The sequence below is a fragment of the Furipterus horrens genome, unplaced genomic scaffold, assembly GCF_987537825.1.
Source record: "Furipterus horrens unplaced genomic scaffold, mFurHor1.1.pri manual_scaffold_17, whole genome shotgun sequence".
Taxonomy (NCBI): Eukaryota; Metazoa; Chordata; class Mammalia; order Chiroptera; family Furipteridae; genus Furipterus; species Furipterus horrens.
This window is the reverse complement of record NW_028327187.1, coordinates 108,030,809-108,056,656: the sequence shown is the minus strand read 5'-3', so window position 1 is coordinate 108,056,656 and position 25,848 is coordinate 108,030,809. Positions and strand designations below refer to the sequence as shown.

Below are 25,848 nucleotides of genomic sequence, written 5' to 3'. Positions count from 1 at the left end.
CAGATTAGAAAGGAAATGTTGAAGCTTGTTTATAAAACAGAAAAATGCTGCTTTTTAAATTGTAGTATTAATATAGCAACCTCAATTCACCAAAATAAATGTAGTATGAACACAAGATCCTCAATTCACTAAGATATAAATTGTACTTACTGCAACAACAATGTAAGTTATAGTAAATATTGACAATAAAGATCAATATTGGGGAAAACAAGTTGATTAAAAGGTGTTTTAAAACATCCCCCTCTTTCTGCCATCTTTTTGTGCTGCCATAATGGTGTGCATGAATGTCCTGGCTCATGCTCTCAAGAGTATGAACAATGCTGAGAAGAGAGGCAAATGCCAGGTTCTTATTAAGCTGTGCTCCCAAGTCATCATTCAGTTTCTGTGATCATGAAGGATGGTTACATTGGTGAATTGGAAATTATTGATAACCATAGAGCTGGGAAAATTGTTGTGAACCTCACAGCCAAGTTAGACAAGTGTGGAGTAATCAGCCCCAGATTTGATGTGTAACTGAAAGGTCTGGAAAAATGGCAGAATAACCTGCTTTTGTCTTGTCAGTTTGGTTTCACTGTACTGACAACCTCTATGGGCATCATGAACCACACAGGAGGAAATATCCTGGGATCCTTTTTCAAGGAATGTACTACATATGTGCAAATAAAGTGCCTCAATGGACAAAAAGGAAAAAGAAAGAAAAAGTAAAACAAACAAACAAAAAACACTTACCCATCTGGAATGTAACCAAAAGAAATCTTCTGTCTCCAAACTCTCTATCTATTAAGTATTATTTGCAAATGTTGACTGGGACATAGGACTGGATAATATGAATTTAGGCATCTTGTGTAATTAATAGCATAAAGGTTAAGAGCAAGGACTTTGGAGCCAGTCTGCTTGGGTTCATATCCTAGCACTACAACTTTATAATTGTATAACTGTTGTCCAGTTATCAGATCTCTGTGAGAAGCCAACTCAACTTCCTCATATGAGAAATATGTATGGCAATAGGAGGTTGTTGGGAGAATTAAATAAAAATAACTTAGATGATGTGACTTCAGATCCTTATGAAGGGACATAATCCAGGAAAGAAAGAGCTAGAACAAATTACTTTAAAGAGTTGGCTACTTACTTGTTCAAAGGATAAATCTATTATTTTCTCATCTTAAATAATTATGGAACAAGCTGGGGAGTAGGTAAGTAGCTAATGAACTAGCAGGAGAGATCAATCAGAACAACTAACACATAAAAACTAGCAACAGTTACTAGAGGCTGATCCCATAAGAAGATCTTCTCTTCTCGTCAAAAGAAAATGGTCATTCATGCCCTGACTGGCATAGCTCAGTTGGTTGGAGTATCATCTCACAATCCAAAGGTTGTGGGTTTGGCCCCTGGTCCTGAAATGTATGATTCCCAGTCCAGGTGTGAATGGGAGGCAACCAATTGATGCTTTTCTCTCAGATTGATAGAGCTTTCTCTCCCTTCCTCTCTCTAAAAGCAACGAAAAATGTCCTAAAATGAGGATAAAAAATTTTAAAAAATGGTCAATTGTACGAATTTTGAAGTTGTTTGGGCAACAAGGATTATGGAATCTCCTCAATTCATTACTTGCGATCAGCAGGAAATTCAAAATTAAGGTACAACATAAAAAGTGATGGACATTCCAGCTGATTCTGAACCAGGAATGAAGTCATCAGAGTGACTTCGAATGTCTTGACATTGTTGTTTTTATTTATTTATTTCTACATTTAGTTATTAAATAGAATCCTCCAGAGTTTATACCCAAAGGAGGGCTAACATTGATTCAAGTCACATTAAATTAATTTTCAAGTGCTTCATTCACTCTGCCTTTCAACATCAAGATCAAGCCATGATTCAGACACAGCCCACTGATGAGTCATCCTCTGCTGATATCTGGGTGGGTCAGAACACCATGCGTGGGTTGAGAAGGAGGCAGAAAGGCCAAGGGCTTTCTTTGGTGTGGAGGCAGAACCCAGGGACCAGGATCAAAGTTCCAGGACCTAGGAGAAGGACCTGACAAGCAATGTCCTTGGTTCTTAGAGAAATCAATTTCCAATTGTCCTCTGAATGAGACTTTCACCTGCCCAAAGTATGCATGAGTTCTTTGACAAATGTGGAGGCTTTATGGGTAGAAAAAGATACCATTTCCAACCTAGAGGAACAATCTCCTCAAATGGTCCGGGTCCCTGATGTCAGAGAAAGAAAACAGCAGAGCAAAGAACACTCAAGAAACCATAGCTCAAAGTGCCCACAAGGTAATATAACCCACTTGGTGCTAGAACATATCCAAATGAGCAAACAAACTCTGAGAAAGATTTCAGTTGTTTCATATCCCAGCTTGGCATTTCACTGTTCATCTTCCTTCCTCCTTGATTTTCTCTTCATCGCACTCTAGCCCTCCTACCTCTGCCCAGTGGCCCTGTTTTCTAGGATCATATCTCTGTCTAATCTAATGGTGAGTGCTTCCAAGTTTTACTCTTAGCCCATGATCTGATTACACAATAGGCCAATCTCTCTCTCATAGCTGTAAATACTAAAAAGCTTATGGATTATGAGAATTTCCCATCCCTCCATGGGTCATAAACCTAGATTAAACCAGTCACCTCCATAGAAAGCAGGAGAAGAAGCATTTCCTGAACCTCTACTAAATCAGGCAACAGAGAGTGCTTGACACAGTGAATTTCATGTTCAAACAAAGCTCAAGATATTATAATATATGCCTATAGGAAACTGAACCCCCCCAAAGAGAAAGTTTTACAGCCTCCGGTTTGAATGACCTTTGCAGTTGTGGTTCTAATTTTTCAGTTACTAGAGGACATGTACCAATCCCTGGGCCTTTGGAGACTACTTCTATGTATTCAATTCTCTGTACCAGCACCCATCAGAACACTGTAGTTGGTAAATTATTTTTGATGTATTATAGAGAAATAATTTATCATTGAGATGATAGGTGGATAACTTCCCCATTATTGAAAGCAATCCAGCTCTATATTACATGTATTTACAGATCACACCTTAGAGAATATGTTATAGTATTGTGTAAGTTAACTACTGCTGCATCACAAACCACTCTAGACATTGGTGGTTTAAAGAAAAATTATTTATTATTGCTAACCAGTCTGCAACTACCTGCGGTTGGCTGATCTAGTCTGGGCACTCCTTGGGATGCTCAGCTCCCCATGTCTCATCTTCAGGCATGTTCTTCTTATGGAATGGCAGAACCACAAGTGGGCAAGCAAAAGCATGCAGGCCTCCTAAGGTTGAGGCTTTGATGGCACCCTGACCATTCTGCCCACATTCGTAAGAATGTCACATGGCCTAACTCAAAGACTACACTCTATCTTCATGAAGGAACTCAAATGTCTAATGACAAAAAGTATGATACTAGGAGCAGTGAAAAATGAGAGCTAATAACGCACTTTATCACAATTACAATTTCTGAGAAAATGGGAAATTTGACTACCGAGGAGTACTTTCTTGATGATAAAATGAGAATGAGTTTTAGATGATATCAATTGCAAGGCACTTATTTCCTCCAAATGATTATTCATTAAGTTATCACTACTTCCAGAAGGGTGACAATGGTTGAAACTAAAATTTGCTGTGTTCAAGTAAATGTGTCTTGGAAGAGAGTAATAAGGTACCTGGTTTTATATTTCATTTCCTCTCTCCCCACCCCCATGAAAAAGATATTACAGAAGAAATTAGCTTACTTGTCCAGAGAGATGGGTTTAGCTTGAAATCCTACACCTCCTACAAGTTCCAACTGGTAAATTAACTATAGTGGCTTTTCTGTAGACTTCACATTTTATTTAAATTTTTAAAAATAATTAAATCTTAAGCATAATTTACAAGAGGATCATACAACGTGGTGGAGAAATGGAAAGAATGCTGGTCTGAGAGTCAGAATATATCTAATAACAATAGTTAGCATTTAGTGCTTATGATGGTGCCTGGAATTCTGCTGAGTGCTGTGCGTGCCTTAACCTATTTACCCTTCCAACAACCCTATGATGTAGGTTCTGCTGTTAGCCCCGTCTTACAACTCCATGATAACCAAATCTTTGGCATGTTTTTATTGATCTTTTCCTAGTTTAATTAGGTCAATTTCCCTCATGGTCTTCCAAATTAACAATACACATTTATGTTTTCTCAACCTACAATTCTACTGAATCTACAATTCTTAAATATAAGAATCTTTACTAAAGCATGTAGCAAAACACAAAGAAAGCTTATCCACAGTGAGTTTTCATGGCTGGTATTTTCAATTTCATAATAAGATGGAATGTGAAACAAACTCTAATTAAAGTACCTTCAAAAACAGCTTGTGTTGGCTTTGGCAATTACGTAGCTACCTTGCTTCTTGTGGCAATTAGAATTTTTAAATATACCCAAGGACATTTTTCTCCCAGTGCTCAAATTTGAAAGCTCTGCGCTCCATATGAAACAAGTGAAAGATGGCCTATGGTGATTAATTAGGGGTTAAGATAGTTAGAAATGCTACAAAACAAGTTACCAGGACAACTTTTCCATAAGAAGCAAGTTTATAAATCTCTTGCCTCATTTGTACACATAACGAAAAGAGTATTTTCGCTCCAGCAGTACCCATGTTCCTCCCTTGAGAAGGATGCTTTCTTGCAATAGCACACAAATTTCAGGTAATAGTAAAAGAACATCGATGTCATCCTTTAACAGAAAAACAAGCCAAAATACTCACCCACTCAGCTCTCCCCAAAGCGCTTTACTTCAGAAAGATGTACATGACTGCAATAAGAAATTGATGTACTAAAGATCCTACTTATGTTACATGTACAGCCATACTCAGGGAGATAGCTAATGGCACTCTAAAAATGGCCATTTTGTTAGAGCATTGGTGTCAATTACTGATTACATGCAGGAAACGGTGACATCAAAAACCCAGTGACAGCACAAACAGCGCCTGGCCAGGGCCTATGTATGAGCAGGGACGTTTGGTACACAGTTATATTGGTTCATTTGATTAAAACTCCTGGTTCCATCAGCCAGCAGGGAGAATTAAAACTAGTCAGCTTTTTCATTTTTTTCCAGTTCAATATGTAAAGATCTATTCTCATGAGTGTGTTCATGAGAAATGAGGCAAACATAATTAAAATTTACCAGAGGATCATACAACCTGGTGGAGAAATGGAAAGAATGCTGGACTGAGAGTCAGAACATAGCTAATAACAATAGTTAGCATTTAGTGCTTATGATGGTGCCTGGAATTCTGCTGAGTGCTGTGTGTGCCTTAACCAATTTACCCTTCCAACAACCCTATGATGTAGGTGCTGCTGTCAGCCCCATCTTGAAGATACAGTGGAGAGATGCTGAGAAACCTGTTCAGTCTCACAGCTGGTAAATGGCAATACCAGCATCTATCTCCAGAGTACAAGCCCTTCCCCATTACACAACAATGTCAAAACATGCTCTAATCGAGTCCCATTATCTTATTAACTAGAAATGTGTCCTTGAACAAATCAATTCTCTTTTGTGTGTCTGTCTTTTTATACAGAAATGAAGTAGTTGGACTAGATCAGTGGTTTGCAACCTTGGCTGCAAATTAAGATCTTTTGGAATGATTTTATAAAGTTATTTGTTGAATACTTACTGTATGCTAAGCTCTTTATACATGGCATCTTATTTGATTCTCTCAATAGCAGCATGAAATATTAAGAAAATGAGGAATATCAGATCTCATGGAGGAAATATTGAGGTTCAAGAAATTTGGTAACTTGCTCGTAGGTTCCAGGCAAATCTGGACTCAGGCATTTCTGACTGGCAATCCTGGGTTCTGGGCCTTCGAATAAGTTCCTCTCATCTTTTATTGACTTGGGTCTTCTTTCCCTGTTAACAGGCTCACCCCCTTCTAATCTATCCTCCTCATTGTTTCCTAAATTCCCTCTCTAAAATGTGTCTATCTTAATTCTATCTTGAAAGCTGGCATTATGACTTCAGAGCTTCCAGGATCTGGTTAGTCGTCTCATCTCATTTCCTGCCAGTGCCCCTACCCCCGTACTTTGTTCAGGCAAAATGTGTCACACGGCATCTGTGTCTTCACATATGTTGCTGTTTCTTCCTAGAGTGTCCTTTACATCCCCCCGCCCCCAGCTTAAGTCCTAATCCTCCTAAACTCAGCTCAAGCATCTCCTCTTTCTTGAAGACTTTTCTGGCTACAATGGGGAATGTGTTAGCTTGCCCTCATTTGTTCCCCAGCACCCAAGGGCTTCTTTTCAGTTAGTTGATTTGAAAGGTCACTTCCTTCTGAAGCATTTTGTAATTCCCTGATGTATAATTGACCCATGTGCCTGAATCAAAGCTAAAGAAGGGGAACTGGAGAGGAGGAGATGGACTGGAGAAGTAGCAGGATCAGGTGATTTGCTCAAGGGTTACCATCTCTGCCTCCTGCGCTCTGGTCCCAGCCTCATCATCTTACCCCTAACTTATGGTAATAACCTCCTGACTGCTCCTCCTGCTTCTAGCCTACAAACTTTTCCCCACACACAGGGGCCAATGATCCTTTTAAATATAAGGCAGACAACATGGGTTTCTCTGCTCAAAATCCTGCCATGACTCCCATCTCCCTTGCAGTCAAAATCCAGGTGCTAACACGGGCCTTTAAGACTTAATATCAGTGCTTCTCAAACTTTCACATGCATACGAATTACCTGGGCATTTCATTAAAATGCAGACTATGTATGACCCAGTAGGTCTGCAGTGGGGCCTTAGATTCTGCATTTCTAACTAACCCTCAGGTGAAACTGATCCTGCTGGTCCTCGGACCCCTCTCTGAGTAGTAAGGTTTTCCTTGACCTGCCTTCCCATTACCTCTCTGATCCCTGGTCTTATTCAACTTGTTTTTCCCACTCCAGCTTTACCAGCTGCCCTGCTGTTCAGAACAACACAGCAGAAATGTTCTTTTGCCCTGGGCCTGTGCCCTAGTGATTCCTTTTTCCTGGAATGCTCTTGCCCCACATATCCACTTGGCTAACACACTTTCTTCAACATCTTTGCTTAAATCACACCTTTTCAGTGACCTTCACCCTGACCACCTGATTTAATATCACAATCTGCCCTCAGCTGATCCCAACTCTGGGTTCAGCACACCTGAAACTGTTTATCTTGCTCTCGTGTTCTTTGTTTTTTGTTGGTCTGTTTTGCACAGCTCTTATGACTGTAACAAACTTTATAAATTTACTTATGTACTGTATTCATTATTCTGTTATCTATCTTCTCCCTAGTTCCACAAAGCCTAGTTCCACAAAGGGCTCCCTCTTTGTATGTTGTGTTCACTGATGCTCCCCAAGGGTCTAGTCTACAACATCTGCCAACAAATACTATTTGAATTTTGAATTTGAATGTGGTGGATGAGTGAGGAGACATTAAGACAATTTGGCATGACTGCAAGTCCTCCATGGAGTATATTTCCCCCAAGTGCATTTTGCTTGATGCTTGGCATATTGATATAAGATACTGCTTGGCACCTTCCAAAGGTTTTTTTTTTGTGTGTGTGTCAAGATGCAGCAAAGCACATTGTGCTTGAGAGCTTTCATGTTTCCCTTTACTTCCAGATGACCTGGAATAAAATGTTATCTTCTAATAAACTTGCCATTATCTTTGAGACAAATTTCAGGAAAGAAATTAAAAAAACTGTTTTCAATTGCTTTCTTCCATCTTACCCATGACTCAGACAGGTAAGTGCTTCCGTGCTTCATTGTCTTTAAATTTAGTAAAGCAGTTAGGTGTGTCTTTTATGATGGCAGAAGTTGATTCCCTTTTAAGCCTACCAGTCACTTTATCCTCCTCCTCCCTTCATTTTTCTCAATCCTCCTACATTACTAAGCTTTAACCAGGCATTGTTTGACTGACATTACAGCCATCATTTTTACATAACCAAGATTATATCCCCCAGGATACTGACATAAACTAACTTCTGTACTGATTTAGCTCTTGAATTGATCTTGGGCATGGTGCACAAAGGTCATAAATTCTCTTGAATTTTTATTGGATATTCTACTTGTCCATGCTCAAAAAAACTCTTAAATATTAGGTTGAACCATATGAAATTGCCAATATTCAACCATTTTTACACATTTCATATGGTTCAAACTAAATGTAATTAGGAGAGTTTCTTCTTCCCTTCAGAGAACAATCAATTCCTTAAAAAAGAAGTGAGACTTGTGGGTTGCAAAAAAAAGTTTTTTGAAAAATAGGGCACTTAGCCTCGGTGAAGACAGATCACTCTTGTTCTTGTCCCTATGCATAGTTTCCATCCTCACCACAATGGGCCCTCTAAGCAAGCTCTGGGCAGGGAATGAAGTCTAGCTGATAAAAATGACTAAGTAATGCTCAGTGTGGAGGCATGGGGGGAGGTCCTCGTGGCCATTCACACTGGATAGAAATACTCTCAGTCTCTTAGACCACTCAGAGAAATTCATTCATATTTTTTCCCCAAACTTTGTCATAAATCTCCCAATTTTGTTTTCTTTAGGCTATGTTTACCTATTCAGATCTTTAGCCATTGCCGAGGAATATGTATAGATGCTAACCTCACGCCACCTCCCTTAACAGGCAAAGTATACAGAGATGTGCTGCTTGAAAGTCTGTTGTGAGAAGATTTCTCTTCTTCACCAGCCTTTTGGGCCATACTTGACTGATGCTATGTTCTAGGTAATTACTAGTGTGTAGTAAACTACTCCAAACACAATGCTGTAAAACAACTGTTTTACTATGCTTACAGATTTTGTGGGTCAGGAATTAGATGGAGCAGAGCACAGATGGCACCACAACATCTGGGGCCTCAGCTAGTACACTCAAAGGCTAGGGTTGACCCCACAGCTGTGGTCTGAAATCCTTTGAGGGCACCTTCAGTTATGTGTCTGATGGTTACTGCTGGCTATTGGTGGGACCTCATCCAAGCTATCAGCTACACCAGCTACACATGGCCTCTCTAAGTAAGCTAGTCTGCATTTCCTTATGGCATGAGCAACTCAAAAGAACCAGGTAGAAGTTGTATCACCTTTTATTACTGAGCCTCAGAGGTCATACAGCATCAATTCCGTTGTAAGCCTACCTAGATTTAAAGGAAGGGAACATAGATTTCCCACCTTTCAATGGGCGGCGTGTCAAAGGCACATCATAAAAGGACTATGTGAGATGGGTAATACTGTTGCAGCTCATAAACATTAGCTGTTATTATTAGACAGTCCTAGAAAATTTTATTAAAATATTCCCAATGATTAATTTTCATTTATTGAACATTTTAAATGACTATAGGGTGATTTTTGTAAACTTATGTACCTTTAAGCATTTTTGTTCGTTTTTTCAAAACTAGAGTGATTTTTACTCTAATTTTAAAATTGCTAATTCTTTGAGGGCTTAACTGTGTGTGGAGGTATCAGCTGTCAGCTGCAAAAGTGGCCTTCCATCAGAGAAAATATTGAGGTCTATGTTTCACTGAACTTGAACAAACACTAGCTACATTGATTACTGATAGCCCAAAGCTCATGGAAATCATATGAGAATAAATGTTTAGATAGTTTTCTACCTTTCTTAAAATCCAGGAAGAGATTTCTGTCTCCTGTTCAGCAGCAAGGCAAATGCCAGATCAATCTGCCTTCAGGCCAGCAGTGTAAGCAACCCTAAGCTTGTCCTTGCATTCATACTGTGGTTGCACATGCTTTGTATTACAGCTTCAATCCTGACAGCAAATATTGTTTGAATTCTGACCACATAATGTCAAATACAGCTAACAAAAGTTTACATATAAAATAAATATTTATGCAAATATAGTAAAAACAAATTAAGCAAATTAAATGAACATTGATGGCTGAAAATTGAAAAGATGAAAGGGCAAATGAGAAGGTAGACAAAATTACTTTCATAAGTGTGTTTAAAATTTGTATAATTATTCTAGGTTGCACAGAAATGATAAAAATGAACTGGATATTGTAAATGTTAACTTTTACACAAATTTACTTTCAGGCAATTCATTTAGAGCTAAAGGCAAATGTAACAATTTGTTAAAACACTTGCAACCTAGCATAGCACAAATAAATGGATGAGAATGAATTATAAATAAAAAGTAGTGTGTGTGTGTGTGTATGTGTGTGTGTGTGTGTAGACTCAAACTTATGGAGAGGAAATGCATAAATATGCTTTATAACACTTAAGGATCATAAACCCACCCATACTGTAATCTCTAGATGGGAAGACACCATAATGGTCTTGTTTAACATTCTATCACCATTCTATTAATATTTCTTTAATTATTAATATTGCATCATTATCAATATTTGAAAGAACAAACTTGGAATTATCAGTTTAACTTTCAATCAATATGTTTCTCTAATTGTGTTCAACTCAAACTTTTTTCAACCATTTACTTTATATCAATTAACCTGTAGCCATGCTAGGCAAAACACTATCATAGATAAAAAGAATCATGAGATACAATTCCTGGCTTCTTCTTCTCCTCCTTTTTTCTTCTTTTTTTTTTCTTTTTGGAAACTTGAGGAGAAAATGTGTACAAAATTTCTTCAGATTTAAATAATAGTTCAAAATACATAATATACTGTAATGTATTCAATCATTTTCCTATTGACATTCAGATTGCTTTTTCCTTTGTCCCTATAGACAATACCGTTTTAATATCATTAAATATCATACCTTTTTTATGTAAAGAAATAGGTCAAAAAACAATAGGAAGTCTGTCACAAGGCTATGATTAATTATTGAATCAATTATAAACTTCATTTCTTATAAAGTGGTATATTAGGTAATGTTAATCATTTCAATACAAAACACCAAGAAATAATGGATTAAACATAATAAATATCCTTTTTATATAAACAGAGATAACAGGAAACTAAGGGAATTCCCTTAGTTTCAAATAGGAAAACTGAAAAAAGTGTGTTGTAAGGGGGTAGTTGAATCTCTTGCTGCTCAGGGCTTCTGTAACCAAGGAAGTTAGGTTTTAACTCCCAAATGGGAACAAGCACTTCATTTCAGCCCAGAGCAAAGCACGTAGGAATGACTATATGATGCTACAAGTCTCAAAGGGCTATGCCACAGTGAAAAGGTGGAACACAATTAAATCTACCTACTGCCAGGAAGATAACCACTCTGTTCTCCAGGTCCCTGGAAAGTTGGGACTTTAGTTCTGCTCTCAGTTGAATTTCTGGTTCAAATATATACTCCCTTTACAGTCCAGTGCTCCCCATCCAGTGATTTCCCTGGTAGAAGTAAATGCCAGTCTTGTCTTAAGAGTCACACCCTCAAAGCAGACCACAAAGAATTCCTGGAGATAAAGCCCCACTAAATATGAACTCACCATCCCTGTCTCCCACCAAAAAGCATTAAGTTACATTAGCCAATATGACCAACGGTTAGAATAGACCTTTAAATCCTTCAGATGATAAGATTATCCAATATGTATGTATTATGAAGCATGACTAAACATTTTAAAGAGGAAGAAAATTATGAAAGAATATCATGGTACTACCCAAAAGACCAGGCAGGTTTTAAAAAGAACCAATTGCTTTGCTTTGAAATGAAAAAAGTGTAATCATTAAGATATAAACTCAGCAGATAATTTCACCTCAGATCAGACAGAGCTAAAGGGTGAAGTAGTAAAATGGAAGATAAATGGAAGATAATGGAAGAATTTACTCAGAATATAATACATTCTGGCAGCGTGGGAGCAATCAGTTTAGATTGGCACAGAAGAAGAATCATGAAGGACCTGGAATTTTAGTTGAATCTTAAAGGCTGTGTAAGAATGGGTAAAAGAAGGTGTTTCAGTGAAGTGGTGTGACATGAGACTAAGGTTAAAGCTTATTTAGGTCACAGAGAATTGGCCACTTTGACTGAAACAATTTGCGTAGGGAAGTAGAGAGAGATACGGGCTGACTGTGAAGATTATGGCTTACACCTAAAGCTACATATGGAGTTCTTTAATCACATAAAATTAATTTGTTTAAAAATAAAGGAGACAGTGTCTGCTATGCTGACATTGTGGCTCTTTTGACATTCAACACTAAAACTTGGCTAGCCTCTCTCCACTGAGAATGCCCTGTGCATACCTACTTAAAATGGAGGGCTCTTGAAGTTACTTTTCTCCTTGCCTTCCTTCTCACCCCACAGAAGTACATCTCAAAAGCTTTCAGGTTGAAATCTGCATGAAAAAAGAAACAGACTCCATGGAACTTGTAGTTATGCCAGGCTCAGAATGGTGTTAAACAGTTTATAACACCTTTTCTGTTTTAAATAAAGCTTTATGTTTTGTCCTTTAAGATTTTACTTACTTTTAGAGAGAGGGAAAGAGAAGGAGAAAAACATCAACTGGTTGCTTCTCGCATTCTCCCAGATGGGGACCTGGCCCGCTACCCAGGCATGTGCCCTGACTAGGAATCGAACCAGCGACCTTTTAGGTTCACAGGATGGCGGTACTCAATCCACTGAGCTACACCAGCTAGGACTGTTCTCAAATTAATTCTCCAAAACATAGAAGATTGGGTTATCTCTAAATTCCTTCCAGATGTGATAGAAAATGGATCCCAGTACTGGAAATTTAATAAAGCCTCAGAGAGAGAAAAAAAGCAGATTTCAGATTTTTTAGCAAGGGGTTAATTCAGTTCCAGGTGAATTATTTCCCTTGCCTTATTCTCATGGTTTTCGCCTGTACAAAAGAACGTAACACCCAGCACTCCAACAGGAAGGAGGGCAGACTCACTCTGGACAAACTGGGAAGGATGTCAATTTAAATTTACCCAAACAATTTCTGCGCAGACAGATTGGCACAAAGCTGCTAACATTCAGCATTAGCAAGATAAAATAAAATGGCAGGGAAACCACACAACAACAGATAAATAAAAGGGTAGATAATAGAGAAATCAATAATAGAAAGTAGTTAGAAAGACAGGAAAACAATAATGAATGAATGGATGAATGAATAAAAGGCAGAAGACCCCCTAAATCTGGAAGAAAAAGGAAGATATTCCTTATGTGTACTACAAATTATAGAAGACTATAATAATAGCCATTCAATAAAACAAGAAGTAGTAGATTAGATAATAATACAACAGAATGAGAAGAAAAGAGAAATTGCAGATGTTAAAAAATTTGCTTACAATTACACTTTAAAAATTGATTCAATACAGCAAGGAGAATAATATTTAGGGTTGAAAATAGGCATGAAAAGTATTTCAGATAGTTTTAGTATATGCAGAAGTGAAAAGATGAATAGGAGAGCAAATGATAGATATGGAAGACAGACAAGGCAATCCAACACACTAGACAATTATGTTCCTGAAATGCAGAAGGATAGAGTTAGAATACAGGAAAATTTCCTTGAAATGAAGGTAAAAGGAAATATTAATATTAAAAAGGTACCCTTTTTATCAGGGGAAAAAAGATACAGAAAAACTGACATCCAATATCGAAGTTCAAATTAAAAATAAAATTCAGCCTGGCCAGTGTGGCTGAGTTGGTTGGTCATTGTCCCACAAACCAGAGGTCATTGGTTTGATCCCTAATCAGGACACATGCCTGGGTTGCAGATTCTGTTCCCAGTAGGGGTTCATGCAGAAGGCAGCCAATTGATGTTCCTCTCCCTTTCTTTCTCTCGCCCTCCCCCTCTCTCTTAAAAATAAAAATAAAATAAAAATTGATGTATAGAGGTGATTTTTTAAAAGCAAGTCATCTACAAGGTGAGGAGGGGGTAGATACTCAAGACTTTTTTTCAACTTTTTCACAGCTTCATAAGGGTTGCCCAATGCAGCAAATTAAAATACAGGATGCCCAGTTAAATTTTAAAATTTAGATGCAACATTTGGAACAGACTTATTAAAGAATTCATTGGTTCATCTGAAATTCAAATTGAACTGGGCATCCTGTGTTTTATCTGGCAGTCCTTGCCACATTTAATGTCAAACAGCCGTAGAACAAGTCCACAAAGTTCTGTGCAAAAGTAACTGGAACTCAAATATTGTACTCAGCTAACTGATCTTTCGATTAAAAATGCCACAGGCAGACATGAGAGAAATAAGGAGTATAACTTCTCAGTGAGGAAGTTCTGTTAACCATGTGGGTGAGTTAAATAAAGAGCTCAGGAACAGAGAAACCTTGGCAGAAAGGGTACTGAATCTAGCAAGCTTTAGGGAAGTTTGATGCAGAGGCTCACACATCAGTTTTCCAAGCCTTGTCCTCTCTTGGTTACCTTCCACTGGTAGCATCATTCTCAGGACACCTTCTTCACATGGTGGCCCCTAGCAGCTCTAGACTGACCTCTACCAGCTTGGCTATGGCTGTGGAAAAAGGGCACTTTTTCTTAAAAGTATTTCAGAGAGCCTCTTGGTCTGATGCTCATTTGCTTTTATTGGCTGGGCTATACAATGAATCCACCCCGGGCTCAAATTATCATCGTCATGGAAACAGGCAACTACTCTTAGTGGCTAGGCTGTATCAGCTGGGGCCAGGGGTGGGGTCAGCTCCACAGAAATCACTAAGAGTGGAGGAGGACTGGTTTCCCCAAAGAAATTCAGGGTTCTGTGACCAAAAGAAGGGGAATAGATTCTGAGCAGACCAGAAGAGTAACTATTTTATACATTGTATTGTTATCTCTGTAGCTGAAGTGTAAACTTCTTAACAACGACAGCTCTGTATTACACTTATCTCACACACTGACCACGTCAGTGTACGTGCTCAGAAATATTAATTTCCTCTAATAGAACTTTCTTTATTTGTGAAATGAGGGGTTTAGAATACTTGGACTCTAAGATTCCTCCATGATGTTTGATGGGGCCCCACATCAAGCACTTTTTGTATACTCTATAGAAAAACATTTGCACATTACATGTAGGTATAGTTCACCATAGACAGATTCCATTTCAGAAATACCAAAAGTTTTACAAAGTTATATTGGATGAATATATTCTCATATATCTTTGAGTCAATGCTTCACAATATGAAGGAATAGTTTTTCTAATCATGCATAGATATTTTTCTAATATTCACATTTTCTTTTAAAAATATTTATTTTTTAGAGAGAGGGGAAGGGAGGGAGAAACAGAGGGAGAGAAACATCCATGTGTGGTTGCCTCTCATGTGCCCCCAACTGGGGACCTGGCCTGCAACCTAGACATGTGCCCTGACTGGGAATTGAACTGGTGACCTCTTGGTTTGCAGATCAGCACTCAATCCACTGAGCCACACCAGCCAGGACCATATTTTCATTGAAATATGTTTACTTCTCATCACTTCTAACCCTCTAAACTATAGTCTTACCTTCATCCATTCTGCTCCTGCTAATGTCTACCTCAAAACTCACTGTCTTGATTAATGACCGTCTCCCATTTTGCTTAGCCAGAAACTGTACCAGGTACCTTCCTCCTTCCTTCTCCATCCAATTGTCCACCAATTCCTATTAATTCTATCCCTAAATATATTTTAGATGTCTCCCCTATTCTAAATTATTGCTCCCGTCCTCATGCCATGGCTCAATTCCTATAGTTATTATACTCCCCATTCCTTCTATTGTATTATACTTGTCACATGAATATATGGTGGTAAGAGAACAAGCAAGCTCAAGCCAGTCAGTTTGGTTCAAACTTAGCTTCAGCACTTACTCTGTGTGACTCTGGGAGTTTATATAACCTCTCTGAGCCTCAACTCCTTCATCTGTAAAATAAGGCTAAAATAGTACCTCATAGAGTTATTGAGAACATTACGTGAGTTAAAACATGGGAAGCACTTAGATCAATGTGTGGCACGTAGTGGGCATTACATAAATATTAACTATTATTACGATTGGTTTTGTTTACAGCTATGTAAGTGGCTGAATCCTCCAATATACTGAGAACTTATCAATGACAGGTTAATATCATTGTTAACAGCATTTTTAAATGGCAGCATTAGTACTTTAATTACTAGCTCTATGCACAGTATATGGGCATTCAAAATCTAGTTCAATGAATGTCACTTGTCAGACTACAACAGTTCTACACGATAGCCACTAGATGGAAGCAAAACCCTTTATAAAATCAATTCCTACCAGAAAGTACTACATACAATGTACAAAGATTTATCCCTTTTGTCTCCTGTATTTGTACCACCTCATTGTTGTCAATAACAAAATAACATTATCATCATCATCAAGAACAACAACAACAGCTACAACAAAGACAGCTCATAAAGAGGTCCAGAACTTTGTATATTAAACAAATATAGAATATTAATATAGGATAAAGTTTCGGACAACCTTTGCTGCAGAATTTAGAAATTATTAGTGAATAAATGCTGAAAATATAATCACTGAACCAGAAGCCAGCTGCTACCCACTCATATTTACATAACAAGAATCTCTGAAGGCTTGTTAGGGGAAATATATAGACCCCCAGCTCTATACTGAGTGACTGACACATAATGACCAGTTGTCCCTGAGAATGACACACCCCTTTTCTTATTAACAAAGAATTGTTGTTTTCCTATATTGTTTGAGATAGAGGTATTATAGGTATTTGATGACTGATTAATTTGTTTATTTTCCTCTCTGAGAGTTTCTATATCTCATTTTCAAATATGTATTTGGTGTCTTTCATTTGCAGTGAAGGGATTCATTTCTCTCTCCCTTATTTTCATGGGTCCCCAGCCTTTCCTTTCCCCAAATGTTCTCATGTATGAGATCCTTACATCGGTGACATCTCCCACTACATCATGGTCATTATTATTATTACATTATTACCAGCAAATTCTCAATGGGGAGGGGGCTGGACAGAATTGGAATACAGTATTCTTGGACTTCCACTTTTTTCCTTTTCCTTTTCCCCTCTCTCTTTTCTCTCAACCCACCCCCGCCGTCTCCATCTCCCTCTTTTCACATCCACTTTAGCATTCTAATGGTCTCCTTTCTACAATGTAATGTTATCTCAAGCACAACAACAAAAGAACATCCACATAATGTAAATTTGGTTTCAAAAGTGAAGGGAGTTTTCTTGCATACTAAGTATGTGTATGATACCTTAGTAGAGAAACATTTGCACCAAAAAGCAAAGGTCAGTAACTGCTGTCAGCCTCCCCAAACCGAATGAGCCTCGACTGGATGCACAGCGAGACAAAGTGCAGCGACCTACTTAGGATAACTCAAATCACGCGCATGAAAAATGACTTCGATTCCAGTTTCTCTCTCTCTCTCTCTTTTTCCCCTCCTTATCACAATCTCTTCCCAAGCAGAGAGAGGTTTTACTCGTCTGCTCATTTCTCAAACCAAATCTCCATCTGAGATTTAGATTTCTTTAAATGTAGTCCGGACCCTCAGAATCTGTGATTCAGGTGATGGCAGAGGAATTCAATTTCTCGCCATGCCCTCTTTCCTTCCCGCACAGAGGCCAGCTGAGAAGGCTCAGGCAAGGAGCAGGAAGGACGAATTTGGGTTACCCTCCTGTGATCACAGCTGCTCATGCTTGCCCTAGTCACCTAACACGTGCTGACTGGGTAGTAAAACAAATGAGCTAAAGCCAACCCCAGTGCAGTGTTATCCTTAATAAGGGCTTGAAGGAATTTCAAAGAAGGAAAGCATATTTCTGTATGCCCCTGGGGCAACGTGAATTCTGCTAAGTATTTCGAATTCGGAATACACAAATGGAGAGAGAGACAGAGTGTCTGTTCCTATACCGTGTGCTCGCTGCCTGGCACAAAATGTATGCACAGCTACAGACGTCGGGTTGCCTCTCACGACGGGCTGCTGGAGATTCTCCAAGCACGTGGGCGAGGCTGTGGCGGTGTGATCTTCCTTGCGGGTCTCATTGCTGGCATCCCTGCTGCCTTATGTAATGTGCTCTGTTTGCTGATGGGCTCCTGCTTGATTGGCTCGAGGGTGGGAACTGCAAAACGTGCGCGCGGTCCCTGTGAGTGCCAGACTCAGGCAGCTTTGATTTTGTATTTCTTCTGCACCAAGAGGTTAAACTGAGCATTGCTAAGGAAATCAATGTGGGTGCTCGTGCACAGGGTGGCGAGGAATGACTTGGATGAATAATGGAAGCAGTTTAGGTGGTCTTAATTAGGAGTGGGTGGGTGGGGAGACCGAAACCGGATAAGCAGGGAAGGGAATTGTGAGGGAAAACAGCAAACCATAGCTTATGGAAATTCTTTCCTTATCAAATATAACCAGGGACCAGAAAATGGTTGAGTGGAATGCCCAGTAAAGGAGTTGTTTTTCTCTCACTGCCCTTTTAATCTAAATACTTAAGTAAACATATGCAGCAGATTGCAGGACTTTACAAGGAGTCAAAACAAAACAAAACAAAAACAAAACAACAACAAACCCATAGTTGAGACTCGACAACGAAAGATTTGCAACTGAAGCCATAGCTTATTGTATTGTATTTTAAAAGATCCTCATTAATTTTTAGTCAAAATAGTTTTAAGAAGTATCTATTTGCTCCCCAATTCTTGTCTATCTTCCCAAATTGAAGAGACTTCACACTGGTTTTGACTGTTTTGGCAAGAGTTTAACATAAATTGCCCAAATCTTATCACTGCCGCCCCTTTGGCGTTGCTTTATTTTCACATCTCAGTGAATGTGCCCAGCAATAAAGTATTGCGAGAGCTCCCCAAGTAACGGAAATATTTTGAATTTCTCTTGTGCAAATCTCCATGAGAACTGACACAACTTCCAGCAGGTCTTCCACAACCGGTAACTTATGACTATAAAGTTGAACATTAATGAGTTCTCTATAGATCTTTCCTCCCTTCCCACCCCTCTCCAAATTTCTTTTCGGTATAATTTTGTTTACGCCTCCCGAGGGTCAATCGTTACTGATATTCACCAGCAGAGGGCGCACTTTCACAGAAAATGTACCAGTTCCCTGCTCTGGCTGATAGCTTCCCCTCCCATTGGCACGATGGAAGAAACAGGTTTTATTCGGAGATATTTTCAGTTCAAATTCAAGTTCTAGAACTTTGGTTTATTATTAGACTGTTCTCTTACTTGGGTGGAAGGGAAGCAAGAAAAACAGGTCTGTCTGCAACCATTATGTTCCATACCAATTCCGGGATGGCCTCAAACAGTTTTCAGTTTTCAAAGGTAATCAAAATGAGCCTGATCTAGTATGAATCTGAGAACTCAGGCTGCAGCTTCTCTAAAATGACAAATTACCTCACGTTACACAAAAAACCACAAAAGATTCACACCCACCCTCGCCTCCCCCAGGCCTTGTCCTTTTGCAAGTGATTTGCAATCCCAGACAAGTGTTATGTAACGATGAAGCAGAAGCCTGGAGCTTTGCCTTGTTATTTCTTTCGGAGAAAAGACATTAAAAACTGTTATTATAGCACTAACCTAAATGCCTATAAAAAAAAATATTTCTTAGAATTGTTAGAAACGTAAGGCCGTGGAACTGATCAAAATTTTCATAAGTGTTAAAAAACTGTGATCATCTGCAATTGCCCAGGGGGTGCAGTTTGAATGAGAAGACACAATCTGGTGGGGTGAATGGAAAAGCCACAGACCTGAAGTCTGGGAAAGCCAGATCTAATCCTAGCTGACTGCTAACTAGCTAGCTGAGTGTCCTGAAGTTAGTTACTTAACTTCTCCGGCTTCAGTTCTGCAAGCTGGCAATTAGTGATCTCAGAATTTCTTCATTCTAGCAAGTTATCCTTCATCCAAGAACAAATGCAGATGACCTTATTAATTTGACTTCTTGTGGAGGACACAGCAACACCCATTAATAAAATCAACCACTTTGCAGGATATTATCTCAAACTTTCTGAAGTACGGTATGTTTCATATTTAAGAATACAGCCAATTATTTAGCAATAATTTCTTTACTATTTTAATGGCAATGGGCCCCGTGGCATTTTACTTCACAGAATGCTACAAAGTAACTGTGGTATGGTAGGAAAAAAAAACATGCTTGGGTTTGGATCCTGGATCTGACTTTTATTTTCTGTATGACCTTGGACAAATTACTTAAGTATCCATGCTTTTGATTTATTTCTTCTTTGGTGAAAAGTAATGGAAGGAGGAAAAATGATGAGAGTAAAGTGTGAGGAAAGTCATGAAAGGAGATGTGACAAAAACGTGGCAATCACAGAAAAGAGAAGACTAATTTTAATCTCTCCAACTGTCTGGGCCAGCCTAGAACTCTCTTGCAAACCTGGCTATTATCAATTTAACTCCAAGATACTTTCCATTGCATCTCTCTGACTGGTGTCTGCAGGTTACAAAACTTGGGGTAGATAGAAATAGGAGCTTTGGAAGGGCCCTGGACATATCCACGGACAGAGGCGGATTTAAGGGCAGGCGCACCAGGTGCGCCGCGCGCCGTGGGCCCCAACTTCTGAAGGGCCCCGCAAAACCCCAGCTTTACACTTTTTTCTAATGACACCAAGTTTGGTTTCATACGTGCAATTTTAATTATGTACAAGTTTACAATCGGCGGTAAAACCTGATAGTATGTTTATATTCACTTATTTTCATCATTTCATTACTGCGCTGCATACTATACACATACTGCGCTGCATAGGCTCTGCGCGGCTGCGCTGCCGCTCATCAGAGCAATAGAATCATATTTGCTACTTTGTACTTACAAAGGTTCTCCTGCAGCGCAGACTTACCATATACGCAAATATGCATGGATGTAAATTAGTTTGTGGGTATGTCCTTGTTTCAGTTACGGTTTTAAAAATAGTTTTCTACACATATAAATAAATATTCAGGTAAGTTGAAATTATATTAATTATATTAACATAAAATTAATTCCTGTTGTTACATCAGTGCCTGGATTTTCATAAGTTTATGAATAATTTTTGAATTTTTTGCACTATAATGAAAAATCTCTAGTATTCTAATCATTCAGACTATTAAAGTTTGTATTTCTCTTTTCACTGGTAGCTAGAAAAATGAAACGGCATCAAAACTTTGTGATTATTATTATGCTATTATTAGTTATACATATATTATATATAATATTCAAATTTTATTGAAAATAAAACATTAATAGTACATATATTTTATTTATTTAAAATATGGTTAACATGTATTTTTATTTTCCCTGTCTCTCTCTTTTTTAAGGGGTCCAATATTTTCTTCTGCACCTGGGGCCTCACTTCATCTGCCTCTGTCCATAGGCTTTTGATTTTTAAACTGCTTGAATCTCTTAAGGTTATAGGGAGAAATAATGAGCAAACTGGATGGCTGGGCACACTGTGAGCCATCAACATTAGGGAACTCTTTCGTATTATTAATATTTATCATTACTACTACAATGTCCAACCTATAAATTATTTAGAGTTATTGAACCCCAAAGACCATGCAATATCTAGCTCTCTCAGTTATACTGACTAACTTAGGACCTTCAGAATTGCAAAATCTAAAGAAAGTTAAGGAGCTTTTTTCAGCAATAGTATCCTGTCTTTGAAAATGACCTCATCTTGGTCTGCAGAAGGTGAAACTTAGGGACTGTTAAAGTGTCTAGCCTTTGCAGCCTAAGGAGACAGTGTGAGAAATATTATATTATGGGGAGGGTACAAATTTCCACAGTATAAGGTAGTGCTGTTGCTAGAAAGTTCTGGTGTACAATGGTGGGAGGGTGGATGGGGGTCCAACACCCTCTCTGGTGGTAGCAGCCCCACCATCATTCCTGTGTCTCCTTGAAAGTTCGCATGGCTCAGATGGAGACAGAAAAGAGGGAATTAATGAAAAACAAAAAAACAGAAAACAAACAAAACAAAACAAAACAAAAACGGTGAAAGCTAGTACTGAGAAATCCCAAATGGTTAAGCTGAATTTGAGGATGGCGTGTGAAGCAGTGTAATTGAATGTGTGTTTCCAGGGCATTGGGGTTTCTCTCTCTCTATTTTTTTAGTTCCCAGGGCCATATGCATGTATATGAGCTGTTCTTGGTGCCCTGCTCACATCCCTCAGTACTCACATCTACTTGATGCAGTTGCTTTCTGTTGAACATCTGTGACTCTCTGAGGTCATTTTTTTGTGACCAGGGAGTACGCTCAGTCACATCATCAAAGCCAGTTACAAGTGCCTCCAACTCTCAACCAATGCTGGACATGGGAGTTGTTGGAGATATATGTCAGTTTCCTTGCCAACTGGTTGAGTTAACTCTGAGGTGTGCTCTAGGCTGCCCTGAGAGTTCCTCAGGGGGTTGCACACCTTTGGGGCTTCCTTCCCTTCCCTGTACCATATTTTCCCTCCATTCTTGATGTATGTAGAGCGCTGGAACTCTAATCCTTATTTCTGGGTCTGCTTCTGGGGGGATCTGACCTAGGATACCAGGTATAGGCTTCTTCCATTTCAAAAATTTTATATGATTTTCTGCATACAGAATATGAGTTATGATGCTATGCAGATCTAGGTCTGAAAGTAGGTACTGCTACTTATTAGTTTTGAGACCTTGGACCAAGTTCTTTAACCCCTCCAAGTTTCGATTTGCTTGTTTGAAAAAATGAGAAGAGTAATAATATCTAGTGGTCAGATTAATGTGATGATTGAATATGATTCTGAATGTGAAGTGCCTAGGAGTCTCTGCTCATATTAGTCAGCTTTCAGATAAATATTGGCAATCACTGTCTATTACTGTTCTTATTCCCTCTCCTAATGTAGATAGGAGAGCTCTTATATTGGCTCTAAAAGATGTCTCCTGGGCTACTGTGTAAATCAGAGGAGAAAAATGATGATTTGTAGCCTTTTCATTCCTGTGGCAGAACATAATTTCCGCAGGAGCATTAAGCTTCATTTTAAAAAATTGCTATATGAGCAGGAAGAAATGGAGACACAAAAAAGAAATGTCAGTGAAAGTGATCTGTCCCAGTTGGGCTCTGAACATGATAGGTGTGCAAGCGGGAGCTAGAACAGTGAACAAAGCCAGCATCTGAGGTGTTATTTTTAGAAGCTTGAGAAATGCTGGGGAAGAAGAGTGGAAAGATTCAGCATTTATGTAACACATTTTCAAGTAGCTCTGAAAGGAAGTTTTATATTTAATGAAGTTATTAACAATCGGGATTTAAAGCCTCAAATATAAGAACATTTAGCCAACTTGGGAGTATTTTGGGGGGTATGCTGTAGAATATTAGGTTTGGAGAAGCTGTATGCAGAGATAAGTAATATACAATAAAATTAACTTAGAGCTCTTACTTAATTCATGTTTGATTTTGTTTTAAGACTCTTCCTAATGATTTTTCTTCATCCTATGCATTGAACCATACCTGTCCTCACATGACAATAGCAGCCTTCATTGCCTTTTAGCTTATCTCTTCTTTGTCTTTCCTAAAAAATATAATATTTTCAACTTTAGTGCTTTCGTTCTTGTTGCTTTCCTACTTAAGCATGCATTTCTGCTTATTTTCTTCCCATAGAAATTCTACCTTTAAATTTCTTCTACTACTTGCAGCCACGGAGACTCTTTACTTTGACTTACAATGCCATAAAGAGAATTTGGGTCCATGACATGAAGGGCTTTGGATGCTGTCATATTTAGCTGTTACATTACCCACTGTGTATCCTGGGCAGATAGTAATAACTGTGACAGTGTGAACAACGGATTTAGAGAGGAAGACACTGGCACAAAGTCAGGAGGCTACTGTGATGGCTCAAGTGCAAGGAAGTCAGGACATAAGCTAGGCAAAGTGTAGGACTGAAGAGGTGGAAGGGATGCCTTTGAGAGACCTCTAGATTACAAATTTGAAAGAACTTGGTGACCAATTGGATGTGAGGAATGGGAAGATGAGAGAGGGGAAGGGTTACTGTAGATGGGACTTCAGATTTCCACAGATTTGTGTAGGGAAGTGATAGAAGACAAGGAGTGAAGGTGGAAGAGGTAAGAATTTTATTTGTATGCATACTGCTTGGCCACTCATTTGTAGCTACTCAGTGTGCAACCAGAGATGTGAGTCTGAAATCCCAGGTAAGGACAGAAGAAGCGATGTTGACTTGGTAATGTTCTCCCAAAACTTGGTAATGAAATTATTGAGGAAAAGAGTGAGTGAGAAAAGAAGCGGTCTTTGGCAAAAGCAATAGGAAAATGCCATATTTAAAAGGCTGATGAGGGAAGAGAAAACAGCAAATGGGAATGACAAGTAGTCTGAGAAGCAAAAGGAGAATCAGGAGTGTGTGGCCTCAGGTGTTGAGAGAGAGGTTTCAAAAGGAAGGGGCTGATGAACAGCATGAAAAGTGCAAAACCATCATATGAGATGAGAATGGAGGAAAGCTTAGTTGATTAAATATGTTGGTGACTAACACAAGTCGCTAGGTAGAGGTAGGCATAGATATCAGATTACAGGAGGCTGAAGAGGGTATGAGATCAGAGGAGAGAGAATGGAGCTAAATAACTTCTCAGGGGACTTTAACAGTGAAGGGTCAAAGCTAAACGAAAGCTAGAAATGACAAATTTGGGTCGTTTCTATGTGCAGAACCAGCTTCTATATTGACCTCTGCTAAATGCTCATTTGGTCCTATTATGTAAGTCTGTCAAGATCAAGAGAAAGGATGGAGTGTGGCAAAACAGGATTAAGAACTCCTAGGGCAATGAGTCCTCCCAGGTACTGTTACAATAAATTGTTGAAAAAGTAGAACAAGAGAATTCAAAGGTATCTGCTATGTTGTGTGAACCAAATTTCCTTTTGTTCCTCAACACAGAGGGGAGGAAAATATAATCATGCCCTAAATTCTCAATTGTGTAAGCAGAAATATAATTTTCACACACAGCAGCACAGATAAATGCTATTGGGAAAATTGGGCCTGAAGTCTTAATGAGGAAATGTAAACAGATGTGATGGAAGAATTAAAACTAATGTTAGCCTTTGCAGCCACTCAATTCCAGGCATAGCAATTTCTTCTTTTATGAATATAAGGAGAGTTTGATGACTAAGTTAAAACAAATAGGCAGCCTAGGTGTTGGGGTAGCGGTGAAATCCTTGACTTTATAAGAGCTAATTATGAGAGTAGAAATACATACACTTCTTTGGATAAATTACTTTTATAGAAAATATGGATTTTCCAATTTAATTTGACCAATGATTTTGGAGTGCCTGTGATGTCACTGGCACCATATTCTCTTTGCATTGGGGACACAAATAAAAATGAAGTACGATTTCTTCCCTAAAGTGTTGAGATCCCTGCCCTATTGTCTAGCTCCTAATCAAGTCAAATCTAGTTTCTTAAAAAGTATTGGGATAAACTATACTAACATCTTGTCTTAACAAATCAAATCTCTACAATGATCATCAATAGCTACCATATCAAAAAGAGGAGCCAACCAGATATTAAAAGCTTCCTAATGGGAGTACAAAATATCATCTATAAAATTTTCTTGTCAAAATGTCCAACCAGAATCTGACCAAGCCTTTAGATTTAACTATCAATTTATAGGAAATAGTGGAATGCGTTAAACAATTCTAAGTGATGCAATTAGCAAAATAGAGACTATCAAAACACTAAGGACAAACAACATGATTTCTTCAACAACAAACTTGTATTGAAAAAATAAGACAGGGGCAGAGACAGAGACAGAGATAGAGACAGAGAGAAACAGATAGAGATAGATAGAGAGAGAGAGAATAAATTAGAAGCTAGAGACCGAGAAAGTCTTAAAAGACATATTTACTAATTGCATAGTATGAACCTTATTTTGATTCTAACTCAAATAAATCGCAATAAATACAAGATTAGAGGCAATTTGAATATTCACTGGGTATTTAATAATATTAAGATATAGCCCTCTCTGGTGTGGGTCAGTGGATTGAGCGCTGGCCTGTGAACCAAAGGTTGTGGGTTTGATTCCAGCCAGGGCATAAGCCTGGGTTGCA

The 25,848-nt window shown here is 38.6% G+C and overlaps 1 pseudogene; it reads left to right on the top strand.

The window, feature by feature from the left end:
• The first annotated feature begins 271 nt into the window (after positions 1-271).
• Positions 272-25,848, top strand: part of LOC149991787 (small ribosomal subunit protein uS8 pseudogene) — a 44,220-nt pseudogene continuing 18,643 nt past the window's right edge.